The sequence below is a fragment of the Canis lupus genome, chromosome 22 (assembly GCF_003254725.2).
Source record: "Canis lupus dingo isolate Sandy chromosome 22, ASM325472v2, whole genome shotgun sequence".
NCBI classification, from domain to species: domain Eukaryota; kingdom Metazoa; phylum Chordata; class Mammalia; order Carnivora; family Canidae; genus Canis; species Canis lupus.
Window position 1 is genome coordinate 32,577,127 of NC_064264.1, and position 23,755 is coordinate 32,600,881.

Below are 23,755 nucleotides of genomic sequence, written 5' to 3' on the forward strand. Positions count from 1 at the left end.
CACGAGTCTCAGAGATGGCATTGCTGGGAGCAATAGGGGCAGGGTAGCCATGTATAGTTTCCCAGGAAGTAGGCACATTATTGAAGCAAATCAGATCAAGAGAGGAGGAAAATGCTGGACACATTTGTAAGTAAAACTACATGGCACAAAGCACTCCCTAAGGACTCCTAGAATTGCTGGAAAGAAATTTGCCATGAGTGTTAGGTCCTTAGAATGCACAAGACAGATTTTGAAAAAATGACTGCTTTGTAGCTGTTATTCTGACTCTTAGGATTCTGATGTGGGAAATGTGGGAGACATAGCAGGACAAATAAGTACTCCTGACAGGGCAGATAAGACCTGGAATCTGAGCTTGCCAAGACCCTGACATCAGCGAGCTGCAGAGCAGATACCTCTCCGCTGCCCACTGTAGCCGACACCAGATAGCATAAAGAGACAGCCAGCTATAAAGAGTCAAAAACAAGAGCTGCAATCAAACAATCTGGGGGATACAGACATTTTCCTTAAGGCAAGTCACAAGATACTCTGTAATAGAATACAGCCCCTTAAATAAAGCATCCTTACTGCAAAATCTCCACTGGCAGAGTTCTAGTATGTGAACCATGCAAGTTTTAAAATAAATCCATGCAAAAAAAGTTAAAATGAATATTTTTTCTGTCTTGTTTTTTAAAATAACAAAGGATAGGAATTCAAATTGTACTAAATACTGGAGATGACCAAGAGTGATGCAAGCTAGGGAAAATGTGTGCAATTAGGAGACAGGGGAGAGACCAGAACTTCTCAGGATATAGAATCACAAATGAGGCATCATCCCTACTCTACAAAATATGAGTTTGCCAGGAGATAAAACATAATTTGCTGAAACATGTTTGTAAATGTTTACGTTTTTTATAACCCAATTGACATTTGTTTTAAAATTATATCCATTTTCTATTATTGCTTCTGGTAGATTTTTATATTTAGTTCTATAAAACAATGGCATGCTTCCTTTTTTAAATAATTCAGTTCAAGGTTTCTATCTTGATGTTTGCTGAGAGGTTCAAGATACCAATATCATCTAAATAAAAAAAAGAAAACTGACTTTCAGTTTGAAAAAAATCTTAGAATTAACCAGAGGTTCAAAGTAATAAGGGCATATTTGGGCAGGAAAAAAAGAAAAACCCTTTAGCTAGAGAAATTCAGCATGAGTAAAAAATTAACAGGTATCTCCTCTGGGCTTCTGTTCTTTAATGTCCTCTAGAGTGTTAGACTCACCTTGCTATGCCTTGACCTCACACAGCCTCTTCTGACATGGACTGATGCCCTTTGGTTTCAAATAAATGCTGTTTTCTGGAGACTTTTACTCCTTTTCTGGCCATCATCCCAGAAATATTGATCAGCTTATTGCCACTGCCCTGTTTTTCCTCAGAATGGCGCCAGAGTGATCTCTTAAAACACAAATTTCATCAATGCCTCTACTGCTTAAACCTCTGTGGTTATTCCCTATCTTCTCCCCCATAAAAATACTCAATGTCCATAAAAGGACTGAGAGGACCTTCATAATCTAGATGCTGCCCAGCTTCCAGCTTCAATTGAACCCACTGAAAACCAGTCTGGTAAAAGAGCTCACATAAGGTCCCCACTAACTGCTAATGGATCCATTTCCATAAGAACCCCTGTCACATAGAACTGGGCTAGGTTTTGTAATTTGAATTTCTACTTCCAGAACTTCTGCATTACCCCAGTGAAAACTGAAAGTTAGCATTTTCAGTTTCAGTTTTATTTAGAAAAATAGGAATCACACACTATTTCTAGCATATTACAGTAGTCTTTCCTTATCCATGGGGGTATATGATCTAAGACCCCCCAGTCTTACAACATACTATAATAATAGTAACATGAGTGTGGTCTCTCTCTCTCTCTCTCTCTCTCTCTCCTTCATACACACATACCCTCTCTCTCTCTCAAAATATTATTGTACCGTATTCACCCTTCTTCTTATGACAAAATGAGATAATAAAATGCCTACATGGTAAGAGAAAGTGAAGAAAATGATGTACACTCTGTGACAAAGCATTGGTAGAAAACGGTAGAAGGCTACCGTTGACCTTCTGATGATCCATCAGAAGAAGGATCGTCAGCTATCAGACCATGCTTGATGCCACTGGCCACAAAACTGCCAAAAGCAAAACTGCAGATGAGTGGGGACCACTATAATTACTTGAAAACTTTGGTCAGAGTTGAAGCTAGACCTCTAATGACGGTACTCAGAAAGTTATTCCAACTCATTTGAAAAAACTTAAGATTTTTAATTTAGTTATTCATGAGACACACACAGAGAGAGGGGCAGAGATGCAGGCAGAGGGACAAGCAGGCTCCATGCAGGAAGCCTGATGTGGGACTTGATCCTGGGACTCCGGGATCATACCCTGAGCCAAAGGCAGATGCTCAATCACTGAGCCACCTACTTTCTCTGTTTCACTTCTTTAATCTGACATACTTTAATATCATATTGTTTGCTTAATTCCAACATTGCTAGTCTCTTTTCTTTCTTTTTTTTTTTTCAGTCTGTTTTCTATGAGGCAGCATTTCCTAGGTCACGATTATCATGCTAACTCTGGTATTTCACTACTTTTAAGGGGGTCCACCCCTTGGAAGAGTCTAGGGTGTGCTTTTCATCATCTGAGGGCATCAGACCTCAGGAGTAAAAGAACTCTGTGAGATCTGTCCTCCTTTCTACCTTGATCTCTATTGTTCTAGGAGTTTCCTCTCTAATGTGTGCCTTCTAGCTCTCTCCGAATGTTCCTACAAAGATGTCAAAAGACCCAAAGCCCAATCATCTCTGGACTGTGCTCAGTGAAACATGCAGTCTAGAGCTGATCATATAATAATACGGGATTAATTGGCTCTTTGCCTTTACAGTGATGTAACCTTGTGTGGCAGGTGGCGATTGGCCCCTGGCAATCAAAGCTGCCAAGTGCGTGACCTGGTGTCTCTTGATGTGATCAAGACCTGGAAACCCACAGCAAATGAGTCAGCCCTGACACGGAGACCCTTTAGCTCTGTAGCCCTCACCTCTGAATGCCTGATCCTGCACTGGAGACTTTCTTAGGTATGTGGATCTAACATTCTTCCAGATTCAGCTCACCAGTAGGGGGACTATTTCTTCCCATTTTCATGGGATATATATGTTATAGATATATATTATTTTAATTTTATGGATATATATTATATTAATATGTAGCCAAAGAATTTTATTTTGAAATAATTTTAATAGAACTATTTGATAATGACATCAAAAATAATAAAACCAATGTGTCATTCAGTAAAGCATATTTCAAAATATTGTATATTTAAGTTATTTTAGCACTCCCTTTCAGTCTCAAAAGTATCCCAGTTTGTGATAGTTACTAGAAAGGAGGTGGATGGGGGGATGGTTTAAAAAGGTGATGAGGATTAAGGAGTACACTTGCTATGATGAGCAACAGGTGATATATGAAAGTGTTGAGTCAGTGTATACACCCCAAACTAATATTATATTGTATGTTAACTACTTCGAACTTAAATGAAACCTTTTTAAAAATTTAATTTTCTAAAAAAAAAAAAAAAAAAAAAAGGTGTCCCAGCTTGGACATGGAATTACATAGTTGCCCTACTAGATAATGTATGATGAGAAGACAGAGGCCCAAATACATATCAAGAGTGGTGTCCATCTTTCTCCCACTGTCACCAGGATATTGCACAGTGAACTGATAGGCCTTAAAGGCAACACATTTGAACAACACTCAGCCACAGCAAACAACCTGCAGGGTGCACAGGCAGAAGGTAGTGCTTTCTTGGCTGATCTTGAGTTCCAGAGGTATGAACAGGGCCCAGGATGCTCCAAATACCTCCAACCAGCTGTGTGTTTGGTTGGGAGCTCCCTGAGATCTACGATGGGGCCAGCCCAGGCATAGAGGGGTTTCAGGTCCCAGCCATGGAAGAGAGATCAGATCATACAGACAGCAGCCTGGATGGCCAGTGGGGCAGCAGCTACCTGCAAAACAGAGGACCCTGCCACAGGACAGAGCAGCAAAGGGACAGGCCAAGCCCTTTGCAGGAAATTTCAAGAACTCCTCACTCTCCTGTCAGAAGACATTCTAATAAGTTCCCAGAACAGAGAGATATCATCTTGGGGTAGAGGAGGAGGGAGCGCAAACACAAAGAAATGAGCTATTTAAATTATATCAAACAGGATGTAAACTAGTTTAGAACTTTAGTTACCTTCTAGATCAGACTGCTTATTTTTCTGGGCATTTCTGGGTGTAATGCATGTAAATTTTCAACACTACTAGGCAAGCAGCCTTTTGCAAATCTATATAACTTCTGAAGTTGCTGCTTCCAAATGAGATTAATCAGCTAGCTCTTCTGGGTGATACTGTCTTTAGATTGGAGAATTTCTTCCAGTTGTTGCTCAGGAAAGTTATATTTCTCAGTCTGTGAGTAGTTAGATAGAGGGTGAAAGAGAGAGAGGAGGGACTCCCACGAGATTAAATATGGGAAAAAGTGTTAAAAGGAGAGGTAAGAGAAACTGCATCTATGTTTCCTAGTGTTAGTCCTGTTGAATATTAACAAAGGCTTTCTTTTCAATTACAACATGTTACAAATGGGAAACTGGGCATTGAGGAAACAATATATGTTTCCAAATGCTGAACAATAAGAGCTTTCAGAGGCAGAGTGTAGGGGCCCAGATACCTTTAGGGATTACTCCATGGGCTGTGTTAGTTTTGTGCTAGAACACAAAAGATACCTTGCACCCAAGAGTCTTGAGGAGTTTAGAAACTTCAGATCCTACATATCACAGTCTCAAGTGTAAAATTATCATGCCCTCTGTTTGATCTCTCCCTGGCGCTCTCACTCTGATGACACTGGGGGAAATATGAGAGACACGTGGTAATCTGTTTGGGGAATAAGGGAAAGGTGTTGGAAAAACAGAGAACGTATTCCCTGGGAAACTATTTGAGTTCCACTAAGCAGAAAAATGTACAAACTCACTCCTAATTCACTCTGAAGTGGTGTGTTTCAATTCCCTTGTAAAATACAGAAACACAAAATTGGAATGTGTGTCCCAGCAAGAGCCCTCTTTGAGAGCTTAGGCCAAAGAGAGCAAAATTTACCCAACCACTGTGCGCCATAAATCATAGTCTACAAAACACATAGTTCCTGCCTACCCATTATTTTTCCCCAAAAGAAACAGTATTATTGTGCTTTCTTCACAAAACTAAAATACTATGAAATTTTTAAAAGAAACCAGAAACATAAAAACATTCTTTTTACCCATATGCTGTTGGTTCCACACTCCCTTAATTCATCTCTATCTTCACCATCCTCACTCTCATCTAAGCTGGAAATCTCAACACCGTCTTTTGCTCCTACCTCTCCCGGACTCTCACCACCTTATTATTCTCCCTGACAGTCTTTCTTTTGTTCCTATTGTCACTTCCTGAGTGGACCTCATTGGCATCTCACCTGGCTGTCTGCCTCTTGTGAGCTACCTTCCTCTTCACAACTTAGCCTACACTCAGGTCAGTCTTCCCATTCTCATCCTTTCTGTAAACCACCCCTGGGACCACCTTCCTCACACACAGCTCTGTTACGTCTCTCTTCAGCCCCAATTCTTGATGTCTTCCTGAGTTTGAACAACAAACACTGCAGAAGCACTTACTGGCCTCCATGACCTGCCCCCAATACCCTGTGCTATTGTTTCTTGCCCTATACCTTTTTCAATCATGTTCTGCCACAGTGACATCAGATTATAAGTATTTATTCAAATATCTTCCTACTTTGTAGTGTTTGCACTGCATTCTTCTTTCTAGAATGTTTTTTGCCCCACCTCTCTCCAGCCCCAAACAAATGAAGACTTCTTGAAATCTTACCCATATGGCTAAACAGCTCTAAGAAACCTTCATGATCTTTTCCTGATTTCTGTGACTAAAATTAATGTATCCCTCTCCCATGCTTTCATATGTCTGGACCTTCCCATCAATACTTACACTTTCTACCCTGTACTGCAGACACTTGGGTTTACTTGTCTTTCCCATTACACTGTAACCTGCTTAAGTTCAGATAAATATCCCAGCAAAGTTTGTGGAGTGGAATCTATTACACCTTGTGCTGGTCATAGCCAAGTTCACCATCACTATCAAGTAAATAAGTCAAATAAACTGTTCTTTATCAACAGGCTAATGTCTACCTCAGAAATGTACAAATTACATTTTTTAAAGGTCATATCCTTAGTAAAGTTATTGGTATCTATAATTATCATGTGCTTAAATGCCCTAACTTTTAAAATTATATCTATCAGCATTGACAATAAAGATTTAAAGTTAAGTCAGAATTACCAGGAATTATCCTTTTTTTAAATTATCCTTTATTATAGGAAATTGCAGGAAGAAGCTAATGCGCCCTAGCAAGACACAATGCTTGAAGTCAAAAGATTTAAGTTCAGATCTTCTCTCCTCCACTTATGAACTGCTTGGGCTTAGACAAAGCCCTATACTTGAACCTCAGTTTTCTAGTCTGTAAAATAGGGAAGAAAATGCCTACCTAACTCTTATAGAAAAGGAGTCAAATAATAGATGCAGCAGTACTTTCAGAACTGCAAGTTTATCTACAAAGAATATATACTAGTATTAATCTGAATAAAAGACTTATCCAAAGAACATACTTCAAATAACAGTCTTCATGCTTTGGATAAAGCTAATGAAGTAGAATATTACTACTGTTTTAAGAAGCTGGTGGGTAACTCAAAGATGGCGGTCTTATCTGGATGACTTTGCATTCTACATTCTTATTCCATGCTGGTTGGTAACTCTTAACGCAGGGATTTATGAAAGTCAAGGGCATTTCCTGTCACAATTTGCAGATACAAATTGATTGATCTGCCTCTCCCAATTTTTCCAAAGTTACCTAGGCTATCCCAAGAATACCCAACACGCGACTTCATTCTGCCTGTACCAATCTAGTTTGCTAACATTTGAAAACACATGGGGATACATAAGCCTCTTGTAAAAATTCTACAAGTGTTATAGTGGTCACAGCACTGTAATGAAGGAAAGAAAGAAATTAGGAATAGACAATGGTAGTAAATAACACTAAGAAACACTTGAGCTTGGGTAGTGTGGGTAGTGTAAGGCGCTGTGATGTGAGCCAACAAGCTTCCAAGATAACTGGAAGTTTAACCCTTTGGGTACCAAAGATTTCAAATACATTTTAATAGTTTAAATGATTTTCCAACTTTCTCACCTTGGTGATCAGACTACATGAGCCTTTTTGTTGGTCTTCCAATCCACATTTCCTTTTTCTTTTAAAATTTTATTTATTTATTTGAGAGATGGAGGGAGCAAAACCAGGGGAAGGGACAGAAGGAGAGGAAGAAGCAGACTTCTCACTAAGCACAGAACTTGACACAGGGCTCAATCCCAGGACCCTGAGATGAAGTCAACACTTCACCGACTGAGCCACCCAGGTGTCCCTCCACCACACTTTCAAAAGCCTCCTTATCTTTGCCACTACCTGGAATGGAATGACCCACCTTCTCCAATTGCCCAACTTCTATTCCTACTGATAACCTCAAGTCCAGTGAAATCATCTCTGATACTCTCAGGAAAAGTTATTCACCCCTCCTCTGTGTTTCAAGTACGTTTCTCCTAACACCATTTTAGTACCTATCTTGGGATGTTACAAGTCTTTCTGTACACATCTGTCACTAAATTTCATGATGGCAGGGTTTGAGGGTCTTTTAAAATTTCCTTGCACAAAATGGTGTCAGAGGTGAGTACATTTTGTGTACACAGTAAATACTTAGAAATGTTTATTAAATGAATGAATGTGTTATCAATAATGAAAACCAATTATTATACTATTATATTTAAGTGGTGTCATGGAGATTTATGTCCTACCTGATTCTCTGTTAGTTTATACAGAATGGTATGTATTCTATAAAGTGTCTTTTTTTTTTAATTCCTCCTCTGTGAATATCTCCCCACCCCCATGTAATTTAGGTTCTTTCTCATTGGGTATGATCATTGTCCCTGTTCTCATTTTTTATTTCTACTGTTTCTATTCTCTGTTACTTCCTTCCTGCTCCCCACTTTGATTAATAGGTCCCATGTTCTGTCTCTCTTGTTCTTATGAATCCTTGAAATGTCTTGGCTTAATATATTTCTTGACATGGCATAATTCTTTATTTTGTTTTCATACCTATCATGTGCCAAGGGAAACACATCTTTATACTAGGCAAGATTCTGACATGTCCAATCATAATCAAAATATCCTAGAAGTTTCCCTTCGCTTTCTATCTGCATTGCATCCACTTTGTTCTGGTTCCACCTCCTCACACCTAAATTATAACTGCAATAGCCTCCTAACATCTCCATCTGCATCTGTACTCCCTTTTCTTTCTTTTTTTTTTAATTTTTATTTATTTATGATAGTCACACAGAGAGAGAGAGAGAGAGGCAGAGACACAGGCAGAGGGAGAAGCAGGCTCCATGCACCGGGAGCCCGACGTGGGATTCGATCCCAGGTCTCCAGGATCGCGCCCTGGGCCAAAGGCAGGCGCCAAACTGCTGTGCCACCCAGGGATCCCTGTACTCCCTTTTCTAATCAGAACACATATCACCACCAGGCTATTCTTCCTAAAACACTGGTTTCACTTTATTAATCCTAGGCACAGGGCCTTTAATTTCCCTTTGATGATACCCAGCATTCAAGATTCTCACAATCTGGCCACATTCTTTCTCATTTTATTTTATTTATTTTTAAAGATTTATTTATTTGAGGAAAAGGGGAAAAAGAGAAAGAGAGAGACCAAGTGCACAAGTGGGGTGGAGAGGCAGGGGGAGGGGAAGAAGCAGGCTCCCTGCTCAATATTTATTCAAATATCTTCCTACTTTGTAGTGTTTGCACTGCATTCTTCTTTCTAGAATGTTTTTTGCCCCACCTCTCTCCAGCCCCAAACAAATGAAGACTTCTTGAAATCTTACCCATACGGCTAAACAGCTCTAAGAAACCTTCATGATCTTTTCCTGATTTCTGTGACTAAAATTAATGTATCCCTCTCCCATGCTTTCATATGTCTGGACCTTCCCATCAATACTTACACTTTCTACCCTGTACTGCAGACACTTAGGTTCACTTGTCTTTCCCATTACACTGTAACCTGCTTAAGTTCAGACAAATATCCCAGCAAAGTTTGTGAAGTGGAATCTATTACACCTTGTGCTGGTCATAGCCAAGTTCACCATCACTATCAAGTAAATAAGTCAAATAAACTGTTCTTTATCAACAGGCTAATATCTACCTCAGAGATGTACAAATTACATTTTTTAAAGGTCATATCAGCAATGTGGGGCTTGATCCCAGGACTCTGGGCTGAAGGCAGACACTCAACTGACGGAGCCACTCAGGTGCCCCTGTCCTTCTCATTTTCTTTTTCATTTCTCTACACTGATATTCATTCCTCTGTGTCCCCTCTTTTGGCTCTGGGTTGGCCCTGTGATGCTTTTTACCACTGGACTGTGGTGGAAGTGAGGCTGTGGGACTTTAGAGAGGGAGTCTTAGGAAACCTCAAACTAATTTAGGCCTCCTTTCTCAGAAAGTCTGCTTCTTTGCCTAGAACCACTCTGAGTCTATCCTAGCTGAAACCACAGCCTTCCTCCTAGGTCCTAAGAACACTCAGAGGAGAAAAAAAAGATCCTTTTAATCTTGTCTTTCCAAATGTAATGCCAGAGTTCTGGGAGAATGCAATCCAACCTATCATCTGATTTCCTGGACAGTGATAACTGTTTGGTACACAGATAATGGTGACAAAATCACTTCGCCAGCCCTCCATTTCCTGAGCTACTTGTATGAATTTTTGTGGGCCTCCTTTCAGATTGTTAATCGATAAAATTATCTCTTCCAGACTGATCTGCTCCAGTTTCACATCCTAAGTAGTTCAATTCTCATTCCTCACTTCAGACTTCTGCTTCTGGGCAAGATGGAATAACAGAGACCAGATTTACCCTTCAGTCTGAAACAACCAAAAAAAAAAAGGACAAAATATATGAAACAAAGGTGTTCAGGAGACTGAATATCAGACAACTGAAAACAATAATCTCTGAGAAATGTAAAACAAATGAGGGGAGACCGAAGATTGCCCAGCTTACTGCATTCAGAGCATTTCCAGCACACAGAGAAGGAACTCAGGCATAGCCCAGTGAACAACTTGAGTTAAGGAGATGGAGAGTTGACAATTCAGAGACACCAAGGAGGTTACAGTTAAGTGGGACAAAATAAGAGAGGAGAAAACAGTGCAAAGAAAGAAACTTCAGAGGTTTGCAGAAGGCCCTCTCTTAGGTATTCACATATACTAATCAGCATATGCATGAGAGGGAACTAAAATAAAGAGAGATGTTTATTTTATACCACACACAAAAATCAATTTCAAGTAAATTAAGCAAAATAAATTCAAGAAGCAAAAATTCAAAACTCTGAAAAAAATAAAGAGTGTCTCTATCACATCAAGGTAGGAAGTTTTTCTTACATAAGGCACCAAAAAAGCACTGGCCATAAATAAAGATTAATTAATTAACTAAAATTAAACTTTCTGGAGCACAAAGGCAATATATTAAAGTGATACACAAACCATACACAAAGATATTTATAATCCATAAAACCAGTAGGAAATTTTTGCTCAGAATATACAATAAAATTATATATACCCATGTTTTTAAAGACAACCTAGTAACAACAGCAAAAAGTAAAAAGTAAAAAAAATAAACTATTTATATGATATAAAAGGCAATTTTTTAGAAAAGGAGCAATAAATGAGATATATAAAAAATTTCCTAGGAAAATAAAACTACAAAAAAATATCATTTCACACCCAGCTCATGGGTATGCAGCCATTTATTCATTCATCACAGATTCACTGGAACCCTATGAGGTGCAATGCTCTATTCAGAATATAGAAACATTAAAAGGTGAATAAATTATCATTATTTTGTTTACTTTCTCTACTAAAATGAGACCCCAAAGAGGGCAGGCACTGCTTCTTATTCTTCATTGTATCTTCAGCATATAGTACAGTCCCTGGCATGAGGCAGAAAAGTATTCAATGGCAGTAAGCTGATGCAAATCCTACTCTGAGGATTTCACAGTGTGAGGAGAGGGAGACAAGAAAGCAGCAAATCCTAATATTTCACAGGGATACCTGAGAGTGTCCACAGAGGAGCTACATTTTGGAGGATGTCCAGTTCTCCAGCACTTTGGTCAGACTCTACAGGAAGTCAAGATTTGAAATGAGCCTTGGGAAAAAGTTGTTTTGGTTTTTTTCCCCCAAAAAAAGCCTGGCATAGCTTTCTTTTTAACTCGGCACAGAACATATACCATATTATCACACACACACATACCTCAAATAACTAAATCCCTAATAGTAAATAACTTCATCTTCAAAACTCCAGAATGAGGAGGAAGATGAGGAAGAAGAAGAATCTAAGCAATCTATACCCATACAATTTACCATGATGTTAGCATGCTTTACTAGTGGCCATCTTCACTAACATAACTTTATTATTTCACTGCCTTCCTTGATGTTACTTTACTACTTCAGAAAACTTGCCCAGGAAGAAAAAAGTTGTAGGGTCATGTGGGTAGCTCAGTGGTTGAGCATCTGTCTTCAGCTCAAGTCGTGATTCCAGGGTCCTGGGATCAAGTCCCGCAACAGGCTCCTCAAAAGGAGCCTGCTTCTTCCTCTGCCTGTGCCTCTGCCTCTCTCTGTGTGTCTCTCATGAATAAATAAATAATATCTATATTTTTAAAAGAGAAAAATGTTGCAAATAACTTTATTGTTAGTTTCAGGAACTTCCTGAAAATCCTGCTTAAGTGAACATCAAAATATTCAACTTTTCAATGTTCAATCCAATGACTGTTTACTTTTCAAGACCCTTCAAAACTCTTAACTCCACCCATCCTAAACTATCACATCATGATCTCCTCTTAATCCCAGTGAACATCCTCCTCCCACATCCCCATATTGCTGTCTGCCAGCTACTCCAACCTCCACTACCTTCTAAACTTGAAAGACCTTGCCTTAAATCAGACTTCCATTCATTATTAGAGTTCTTGTGAGGTGGTTCCCTGCCCCCTACCATCACCCCTCCCACCTTATCACAGTATAAGTAAACTCAGCTTTGTCTTACCAACCAGTTGTTTGGTGATACTTTCAAACATCTAGCATTCTATACTCCTTTTCCTCCTCTTCATCCTTATACTTATCATCATCATCATCATCATCACCATCACTAACATGGATTGAGTCCTTAACGACATGCCAGGCACTTGCTGATTAGTTTATATACCTAATAATCTCATCCCTTACACAAAGAGTATTTTTAAGCAAGTAAGTAATTAAATTATAGGAGGTATATTCAAGTGAACTGCCAAAATTCTTCCAAAAGAGAGGTTTATGATTTTTACTGTCCTTCTTCATAAAAATTATGGGGTCCAAGTCTCAAAGATATTCTGAAGCAAGTTTCCTTGTTAAGCACCACTGGAAGCCATTTGTGAGTGTGGCCTTCATGGCTCAGCTAAGTTGAGTTCTATTAAAAGAATTCCAACAAGGGAAATAAATGTGCCTCTCCTCTCAATAGTAAAAGGAGGTGACCTTCTCACTGAAAATATTAGCTGATGAAATGAATAATGAAGTTGCCAGAAAAATGAACAAAATAAAGGTAGGGAGACTTTATGGAGGAGAAATGTCTGTTTTGCCTTTCACCTCCAAATAAAGAATAATAGATGTTCCCTTGGCAAACTGTGAGGCAGAAATGGGGTGACTGAGCTTTGCAACTAAAATAATATCAACTGTATATTGTAATTTCACTTTTGCAACACCACAGTTTTGCCTTTGTGGCACTGCCAGTAAAAATTCATTTTCAAGCAGCACAGCTGAACAGCCTGGGCCTTTGCCTTAATTCACTTTTCCTGCTAAGAGCCAAGAAGAGAGGTAGACTTGTATAAGGAGGATGGACGGCAGAGCACTCCATCGGAAGAGGCCACATGCTAAATTAATCATGTTCCAGCCAGAATTTGCAATTCTTTGAGAGATGCTCGAGACAGTATGAAAAATTTAGAGGTAACAGGGAAAGAGGGAGAGTTTGTGAAGCAGAAAGCTTCAGAGGGCACTTTAAATGTGCAGGATGCATTAGAGTTTCTCACACGTGAACAAGATAGCTCCCTTACCCAGAACACAATAAATAAGGACTGTATTCTCATATGTGTGCCCTGCAAAGAGAGCTGGAATGCAGAAATTTCTGATTTGATGGATATTTTCAGGGATTAGTATAATCATGAAAATCATCCATTTTAAAATTTAGCATCAATTCGTCAAAGCCAGCATGGAAGGATTAAAGTCACTCCAAGATGACAAGTCCTGTTGAAGAAGATCCAAGCATGAGTGCTTAGATAAGTTTGGGGTTTCTTTAATTATCATTATTTTCATGTATATTTTCCCTCTCTTCCTGCTTTTATCTAACTAGTTTTATTTCCAAGTTCCTAGCATCTCCACTTCATGTTAGGGACTTCACCACAGCTTTACTACATGAATGTAGTAAATATGATCTGTTCTGTAGTTTCCTTATCATGAAAATTTTTGAATAATTCTTGATCCATCGTAAGTGAAAACTATGAAAGTTTTTTTTTAAGAACAGTTTGTCTAGAGGGACTCTTGATTTTTAGTGTATTTTTTAAAGGAATTTAAAAAATGCTCTAACTACAATAACTTACCATGAATGCAATGCAGTTTAGTTATATCCTATGACAGTTGCAAGAAAAATGTTGTCCTTCCTGAGGACCCTCAGGTAATACCCTTGCAGAACTACTCCATCACACCTCACTCCTGATCTCGACCACATTTCTTCCTACTAATACTGCAATTTCCTTTCTTGTGGTAGGAAGTGGCTTCTGCATGGGCAGAGGAAACTATGGTAAACTTCGGTCTTAGGAAATTAAGAGGCCTCTGCTCTCAGTTGCAATCAGATATGTAAATTGTTGTGTTAAATGATCTCAGGTAGTCACAAGATGAATGAGTGCTGGAGCTAAAGCCCCCTGTCCTCCAGAGCCTCTGGCGGCCAGGGTCTTCTAACACATTCTCCCTCTCTGACTCAGTAATTTAGTCCACATTCTCTACCCCATTCTCTAAAGAGACTTCCCTGCCCCAAATCCCATGTTCTTAATTCTCAGCCTTCAACCAGCAATAAAAATTCATTCCTAGCTGGCTGTTAATAATGACTGACAAGAAGTCTGAAATACAATCCATGTCCACTCTCAGGAGCTCAATTAGTCCTTGGTTGTGGAGAGACATTTTCCTCTTATCATCAATTAATATTTTATGGGTTGCTGTTTCTTTATATTAACTCCATCCCAAACAATTTAGTTTCTGAATTGTCTTTCCCCTCCTCCATCCTCTGCTTCCAGGAGCCTCCCCTCCTCACAGTGAGATGTGAATTACATGTGGCAAGTTGCCCCTAATGCAGATCACCTCTTCCAGTCACTTAAGGAAGCCACTCATGGCCACTAAAGAGCAGTCCTCAAAACTCACTACTGGAATGAGAAAAAGAAACTGAGTTTTACCTAGTACTGAGCTTTTCTTTAGTTCCTCCAATGCCACCATTCAACTCAGCCTGTGTCCCATCTTCCTAGGACACTATTAAGGGATACCACCCCAAGCTCTAACTTGGTCTCATGCTTCTGAGCTCAAGGTACATTTTATTACTTCAGGTAGACCTTTGCTAGCCCTTGCACACTAAGCTGGTATCCTGAATTGTACACTCCCATAGCACGTGGCACTTCTACTTGTATGGCAGCCAATACAACTTACCCTGCTTCTGAAACATCCATCACTACCTTTTTAGGTTGTCTTCCACACCAGATTGAAAAGATCAGTGGGGCTGGTTCATTGTTGTTTTGCCAATGAATAACCAGTGTTTATCAACTAAATGAATAAAGGCAAAAATCATCTTTGATTTTCTTATATCCCCCATAACATCTATCAGGATAACTGAGACATAATAATTAGCATTCAATAAAATGCTATGGATTAAATGCAGGAATAAGAACCCTGAGGATGTCAGCTGAATTCAGCATCCCCCAAATCAACTGGGAAAATCCTTCCTACAATGGTTGTTCCTGATTTCTCAGTGGGCCTCTTGCCTTGCGACTTGGCTTAGATAAAAGCTAGAAAGAACAGCACTACAGGAAAAAAAAAAGAAGAAGAAGAAGAAGAAGAGGTAATATTCAATGGAAACTAAACTGCCACACTCAGAAGTGATATTCTCTTTTTCTTTCAACTCCTACTGTTGAACATTTTTCCCCAACTCCCCAAGAGGGAAAGATCTCCGGAAGCACACCCATTAAAAAAAAAAAAAAAAGTCGCCCTGGTATTTTTTTTATAAGATGTGTGCTATTTAAATTCTTACCCATGAATATGTAGCTAATATTGACTAATGGGAAATGTTAAAGGAAGAAAGCTAAGTTTTTTCAAAGCACATCCATTGAAATTAGGGTCATATGTAAAAAATTTTGTTTAAAAAATTTTTTTCTGAGCTACATCCAAAACTCCAGAGGGCACATTAAATAATGGAAGTATAAACTACTGGGATTTGGTGCTGGTTAGGATGTTGGCACAATACATGGATTCCTGTGTGGTTTTAAAAATTATGGAATTTTTCCCTCTTCCTTTATCTAGTAGCCTCCAAAATTAAAACAGTTTTCTTTTCTTTGTGGAATAATACAAGCTAACCAAATTATACTCTAATATTTTCATTCAATGACTTGGAAAGTCATGAAAATGTTTGTTTGGGGAGTTGCCTATACAGAAAAAGGAAAAAAGGACCATACCAGAAGTATTTTTTTAAAAGAAGATAAAACAAAGAATTCCAAGGATTGTCACAATCTGATCTGCATAAATAAAAGATAATAGCTTCCGTGAGCTAGCCAACCTTTGTGTGGAGTGATCGGTCTGTGGAGAGTCATGTCTGAGAGGCTGCAGGTCATTATGGCAGGATAAAGCCTATTTCTCATTTATATTAAAGAATCTTGCCTGTTAAGGGCTTGATTTGGATCTCAGACATAAATGTGCCCAGGGCTGCTCACCTAGTTAAGTCAATTGCTACATATGCCTTCTCTCCCTAATACACACAGAGTTTATCATTCACAACTCAACCATTACGCCTAATGCTCTTTTCTTGATTTAGAAAGAATAAGTTACATAGATCAGAAGGACTCAAATTGAGGGGATTGGATCATAAAATTTATACCTAATATAGAACTTTTTTTTTCTAATTTTGTATAGAAGATGTGAATTTTCTCCCCATTATATAGAACCTGCTACATCAAGAGAAGACAATAAAACTGTTTCTGTTTTTGTGTTACATATTTGATTTACATTATTATCTGGTTCCAGGCAAGATGGATTGTTCCAAAACAGTATCGGAAGATCTAGGCAATGGAAACTTTTATATGTTAAAAAAAAAGAAGAAAGAAAAGTCAGACAATGCAGTAAACAAAGCCTAACTACAAGAATGGATAAATATGTATTAAGAAACCAAGGAAGGCCATGGATCATGGTGTCTGAAGAACTATGGGTATATTTGAAAGGCTTCCTTGGGCTGGGCATCATAAGGTGACTGTAACTTAAGTGGGGTCTCCCCTCCTCATAGGTCTGCGAGTTTAGAAATTCAGTATATAACTTCAGCAAGACACAATCACAATCAGGCCCTACTGAATTGATTTGCATCAACACTTAATTTTTTAAAAAGATTATCTGTACACAGACTTCCAGTTAAAAAAACAATGGGGTAATTTATGAGGTAATAATAATATAACATAATAGTAAAGTTCTGGTCAGAAGATTCGGGCTCTGGTCTTAGATCTATCTATGTAGTTCCACCTCTGAGATCCTTCATGAGACATGGCCTCTCTGGTTCTCAATTTTCCTAATCATAACTGAGACGTATTAATAGTTAATTCAAATCCATGAGAAAATAGTTCAATAGACAAATGAACAAAAGACAGGAATAAAAGGGCAGTAGTATAGTATGGTGATGTGGTTATCAAACAAAATGTGGGCTACCTAGGAGTCCCCAGATAAATCAATAATGGAGACACTTGTATCAAGATGTTCCACAGTGTAGACAGGATGATTTGAAAAGTAAATGAACAAAGGGCTCATTGTGCAGAGTATTGCTGAATCTGTGAGTTGCAGACCTAAGAAAGATCATAAACTAATTTTATCGGAAGGTATTGCCTAAAACAATTTCTACCTAAATTTGAAGGTAAAAAGTAGAAGGAAATGTATGACTGGACCCAGAAGACGTAGTGACTATGCAGCCATCCTAGAAAGACAGAAGGTAAGCTAAAGACAGGGCCCTTCTAGGCCTAATTCCCACTTGGAACCCTGAGAAGATGCCACTTTGCACCATACTCCCACCCAGAATATGGTAATTACAGCAGAATAAAAGGGCAGTGGAGCACATATAGCCAGCAGGCCTGAAATGGTGGCCCTGAGATTGCAGTGGCTCCATGTGGAGGATGTGGAAGGAATCCTGTCATTCACAGGTGCTCTCAGTGAGGAAGTCAGATGGCAGTGAGAGTAGCAAGCAAGAAGGTTAGCACAGGTTGCCCTCCTGCGGATAAGATATCCCTGAAGGAGGGTCTGTGCTATGGGGTGGGTGGTCAACAGCATCTGAAGAATTGGAAAAGGAACTCCAACTGTGCACAGGGGCTAGATCAAAGGAGAGTCATCAGGACCAAGCAACCAGATGAACAGGGAACATCCAAAACATCCAAACACAAGACCCTTCCTCTTCCAAAAACTCCTATCCTCACTAGACCTGACACTAACCAGTTAAGTAAAAAATAAGAAGTGGCAATTTTCTGGACACATCTCAGTTTTCCAAGGACTGCATTTTTACCTTTATCTTAAGTGTGTGCCTCTCCTTTCTATGTTCATCATAAGTTGTTCATCCTGAATTTGGACTGTGGGTACCACAACTAAATTGAAGTCCAGCCCACAGCTTTACATTTATCACAGATGTAAGACGATTAAAAACAAGAATAAGAATGCCATCTACTGGCATGGAAAGCAGCAAGGACTCTGGCAAATCTGCATTTAGTTTAAATGGGAAAAAGTCTTATAAAGAAGGAAAACAGGTTTTTTATTATTTTGTTATGAAATGGCGATCGCCAGAGAATGGACAGTCACATATAAATAGTATTAAGAGGACTGATCACAAATAAATAAATTCTTCCTTAGAATTTAAGAAATTCTTTCTCCTGCCTTCATATCTCAATTTTGTACTTACTACTACAGGCTCCTCTGGACACACAAAAAAAATGGTATATATATATATATATATACACACATATATAAATGACATGAAAAAGTTCTGTTTGATTGACTTAGCAAACTGTTTCAAAACAACCTAATATTTTTTCAACCATTTAAAATATGTATTCATAAATTTGTTTGCCTATGTAGACAGAACGACAGAGCATGTGACTCTCTTGGCTGTTTCCATTTTCTGTATATTGGAGTTACATTGGATTTTTTTTTGCACAATTTTACAGAAGGCAAGCCAGAGACTGATGAATTGTATTTGCCAATATAGATTACCAATTATATAATTGTGTTAGCTAGTGATAAGTCAAACTTTTAAACTTTTTTCGTAACAAAACATTCAAATCATTTATTTGTTATTTTAAAACATTCAAGCCGGTGTTTTATTAGGTTCTTGATAATGACTTGGTAAAATGTCTACAAAGTGAAGGTTCATTTCATTGCCTACAAATATACAATTGTTCCAGCACCATTTGTGAAAATTATCCTTTCTTCCATTAAAATGTCTTGGCACACATGTTGAAAATCAACTGACCATACATATGCGGGTTTATTTCTGGATTCTATATGCTGTTTCATTAATCTCTGTTCATTTATACACCAATTCCATATTCCCTTAGTTACCATAGTTTTATAGTATGTCTTAATATCAGGTAATATAAGTCATCCAAATTTGTTCTTTAAAAAAAAAAAAAGATTTTATTTATTCACGAGAGATAGAGAGAGAGAGAGAGAGAGGCAGAGGGAGAAGCAGGCTCCATGCAGGGAACCTGATGTGGGACTCGACCCCAGGTCTCCAGGATCACACCTCGGGCTGAAGGTGGCGCTAAAACACTAAGCCACCAGGGCTGCCCCCAAATTTGTTCTTTTTTAAGGTTATTTTGGCTACTTTAGGTCCTTTCAATATAAACTTTACCACCAGCCTATCAATTTTTACAAAAAAAAAGCTGCTTAGATTCTCATTAGGATTGGGTTGAACTTATAGATCAAGTTGAGAACTAACAATATGCTCCATGAATATATCTTTGCATTATTTAGGTCTTTTAAAAATTTTGCTAAGCAATGATTTGTAGTATAAAGTTAATTCAAATTTAATCACATACCTACATTTAATGGTTAAAATTATAGAAATTTTAGAAGAAACCAGAAAATTTCCTAATCACCTTATATTTAGCAAAGATTTAATAGTAAAAATCACAAAATATAAGATAAACGATGCCATCAAAATTAAAATTTTGCTCTTTTAAAGACACCACTACAAAAATGAAGGGTAAACCTCAGACTAGGGGAAGCCATTTGCAAAGCACATGTATGAAAAAAAAACGTGTCTAGAATGTTTGAAGAATTCTTACAGTTCAATTAGAAGACAAATCACTTTTTTAAATGGGTAAAAGATTTGAATAGGTATATGATCAAAGGAGATATATAGATGACAAGCACATCAAAAGATGCCCAATATTAGTCCTTAGGGAAGTGCAAATTAAAACTATGATGAGATCTCAGTACATTGCCAGTACACTGGCTAAAATTAAAAAGACTTCTTATAGCAAATGTTGGTGAGGATGTGGAGCTCCAAGGATTTTCATATACTGATGGAAGGAATAATAAATTGTACAATCACTTTTGAAAACAGCATGACAGTTTTAAGTTAAACATACATCTACCAAAAAAAACTCAGTGATTCCATTCCTAGGCATTTAGCTAAGAGAAATAAAAGCAGGGGGGCCTGGGTGGTGCAGTGGTTGAGCATCTGACCTTTGGTTTTGGCTTCAGTTGTAAACTCAGGGTCACAAGAGACAGCCCTGCATGGGGTTCTGCACTCAGCACAAAGTCTATTTGTGATATTCCCTCTTTCTTCCTCTGGCCCTCCTGCTCATGTTCTCTCTCGCTTTCCCTTTCTTTCTCTCTCAAGTAAATAAATCTTTTCTTTTTTAATAAAGAGAGAAATAAAAGCATATGTCTTTACAAATATTGGTAAAGGAACATTCACAGTAGCTTCATCTGTATTAGCCAAAACTGGAAACAACCCAAATGCCCATCAACCAATGAATGGATAAATGAATAGTTATATCCATACAGTGGATTATTACTCAGCAATAAAAAGAAATTAATTTACTCATAAATAAAAAAGAGCACACTCCTGCTATATACATGCAACAACACAGATTAACTCAAAATAATTAAACTGAAAGAAGCCAAACAAACAAAAGTATGCATCTTATTCCATTTATGTAACATTCTATAAAATGGAAAATAAATTTTAGTGACCCAAAACAGATCAGTAGTTTCCCAGGACTAGAAGGAGGGTGGGATGAAAATAAAGGAGAGATTACAAAGAGGCACAAAGAAACTTTTAGGAATATATATTCATTGATCTTGACTGTGGTGATGGTTTTACTAGTGTATACATATGCCAAAACGTATCAAAGTTTACATTTAAATATATGATGTTTATGTCAAGTATACTTTAATAAAGCTTTAAAAATAACGTAACTCGGGATCCCTGGGTGGCGCAGCGGTTTAGTGCCTGCCTTTGGCCCAGGGCGTGATCCTGGAGACCCGGGATCGAATCCCACGTCAGGCTCCTGGTGCATGGAGCCTGCTTCTCTCTCTGCCTGTGTCTCTGCCTCTCTCTCTCTCTCTCTCTGTGACTATCATAAATAAATAAAAAATTAAAAAAAAATAATGTAACTCAATTGTGGCAAAAAGCTAATAAATAAAATAATATTTTTTAAATGTTTTATTCTTTACTTTGACAAATATACTTTTGTTTTAGTGTTTCTGGTGTTTTAATTGCCAGTGACGTATTGGCACAATATTAATATAATAGGCCTCTTACTCTGGTACTTGTGCACAGGGCAGAGGTACAGAATAATGCGATTGCATCTACAAGCTGGACTCACCACTCCCCCCCCAAAAAAATTTATCACATGGCTGTACCTATAATTTCTATAAACTAATTAAGAGTTCACAGATTATCTCCACAATTGAGTTTGACCATTCAATTATTAAACCCATCTATGCTGATAGATGTGAAAATGTAACATTCAGCATCTCCCATGCTTCTGAATGATCAAGCTGATTGTGTACATTAAAATACAACCAACCACAAAACTGCAGCTCAACCTCAAATGATTGCCAATTAAGTTAGTGTAAAAATAAAGCCACTTTCCCTTTACCTAGAATTAGCCATGTTAACAGAGTCAAAGAAAAGCTTTCAAATCTTCCTCCAGTTTGCTTCCTTTCTATTAGCATTTCTTGCTTCACTTCATTGACAATGAAGTTAGTGACGGTAAGGCATTTTTCCTTTAGTCATGTAGACATGAGAGGTGAAGAGAGAAGTTTCCTCTCTTGCAGCTAAAGAGTTTAAAAGTGGTCTAGAACAACAGTGCAAATAGCATTATAGCTAGTTAAATGCCTAATAAGACAGAGCTCATTTGGTCCATTTCCCTTTATACCAACAAGAATGCTTTAAACAGTCCCAAAAGATTGTAATCATTTACAAGAGTCTTCAAATCTTCAGAAGAAATATCCTTAAGTTCTTTCATAAACTTCCTTTCAGCTGAGGGTCCCGTGGCTGAAGTTTCAACTAACTCTGAGGGACACTCTTTAAGAGTCAATGAACTCATTTTCCAGAGTTGCTATACCAGTTTTCATTCCCAACAACAGTGCAAGAGGGTTCCCCTTTCTCTACGTCCTTGCTAACATCTGTTGTTTCCTGTGCTGTTAAATTTAGCCATTCTATTTATAGCAGCCTTATCAAAAATACCCAAGTGATGGAAGAGCCTAAATGTCCATCAACTGATGAATGGGTAAAGAAGATGTGGTGTACCTGTATGCATGCAAAATGGAATATATATATGATGGAATATTACTCAGCCATAAAGAAGAATAAAATCTTCCATTTGCAATGACATGGATCGAGCTAGAGAGTATTATGCTAAACAAAGTATGTCAGTCAAAAAAGACAATACAATATTATTTCACTCATATGTACAATTTAAGAAACAAAACAATGAATGTGGCAGAAAAAAGAGAGAGGCAAACCAGAAAACACTCTTTTTTAAAAAAAAATTTTTATTGGAGTTCAATTTGCCAACATATAGCATAACACCCAGTGCTCATCCCACCAAGTGCCCCCCTCATTGCCCCTCACCCAATCACCCCAACCCCCTGCCCATTTCTCCTTCCACTACCCCTGTTCATTTCCCAGAGTTAGGGGCCTCTCATGTTTTGTCACCCTCACTGATATTTTCACTCAGTTTCTCTCCTTTCCCTTTATTCCCTTTTACTAATTTTCATAATCCCCAAATGAATGAGACCATATAATAGAAAACAGACTCTTAACCATAGAGAACAAACTGAGGATTGCTGAAGGGGAGGTGGGGGGGATAGGCCACATGGGTGATGGATATTAAGGAGGGCACTTGTGATGAGCATTGAATATTGTATGTAAGTGATGAATCACTAAATTCTATATCTGAAACTAATATTACATTGTATGTTAACAAGGTGGAATTTAAATAAAAACTTGAAGAAAAAAAAAGAATCAATGAGCTCATTACTTTCAGTCCTTCCTCACAGTTTTCTCTTGTTTCAGAGTCCATTGTCAGGATTTTCCAAGTCCTGCCCGTGAGCACTGTCCCAGTCTTCACAGTCTGGCTGCATGGATGATTCTTCATTGGAAGTCCCAATTGGATGAGTATGATTTTGAGGGCATTCCTAAAGGTCCACGTCACTGCTTACCCCAGAGCCTAAGTGTTCAATAAACTTCTATTAAACCAATGTATAAATAAGTACATCTCAGATGTAAACAAACTATGCTGAAAATCTTATATTTAGAATCCAAAATGGTTTGGACCAAACAGGTGAAAATATTGTCTCCTACATCAGAGCATATCTACTTCACAGGGTCACTGTAAGCATTAAATGAAACTGCTGCAGGTATGCACCTCTAATAGGCAATATCTAGAGGCAAGAACCTTAGAGAATATCAAGACAATAAAATAGAATAGCAAAAAAAAAAACAAAAAACACTGAAGCAGCTTGTGAAAGTCACCTGGCTCACGACGAAAAGCAGCAGGGTTAGAACTCAGGTAGCCTCCTAGGCCAGTGCTCCACACTTGAGAACGTCACCACAGAACTCCAGAAATTCCATGGGACTTTCCAATAAATCAAAGACCTTCAGGGTAGCGAGCAACAACATGGACACATTTCAGTGGGGGATACAATGTGACGAAAATAAAGCAAGAGCGAGCAAACCTGCACTGTATGAGACTTCCATGCTCAATGTTTTCTTACTCATTTTCTTAATTCCCCAACATTCTTGATGTGTGCATTTTTATTCTCATAAGGTAA

General features: G+C 38.2%; 1 long non-coding RNA gene across 1 annotated transcript; it reads left to right on the top strand.

Annotated features, from left to right (window-relative positions):
• LOC118351982 (uncharacterized) lies at positions 1 to 23,125 on the top strand. The gene is made up of 3 exons (XR_004808323.2): positions 1 to 126; positions 2,902 to 3,091; positions 22,998 to 23,125. It is a non-coding gene; the product is annotated as an uncharacterized LOC118351982 (long non-coding RNA).
• Positions 23,126 to 23,755: the final 630 nt, after the last annotated feature.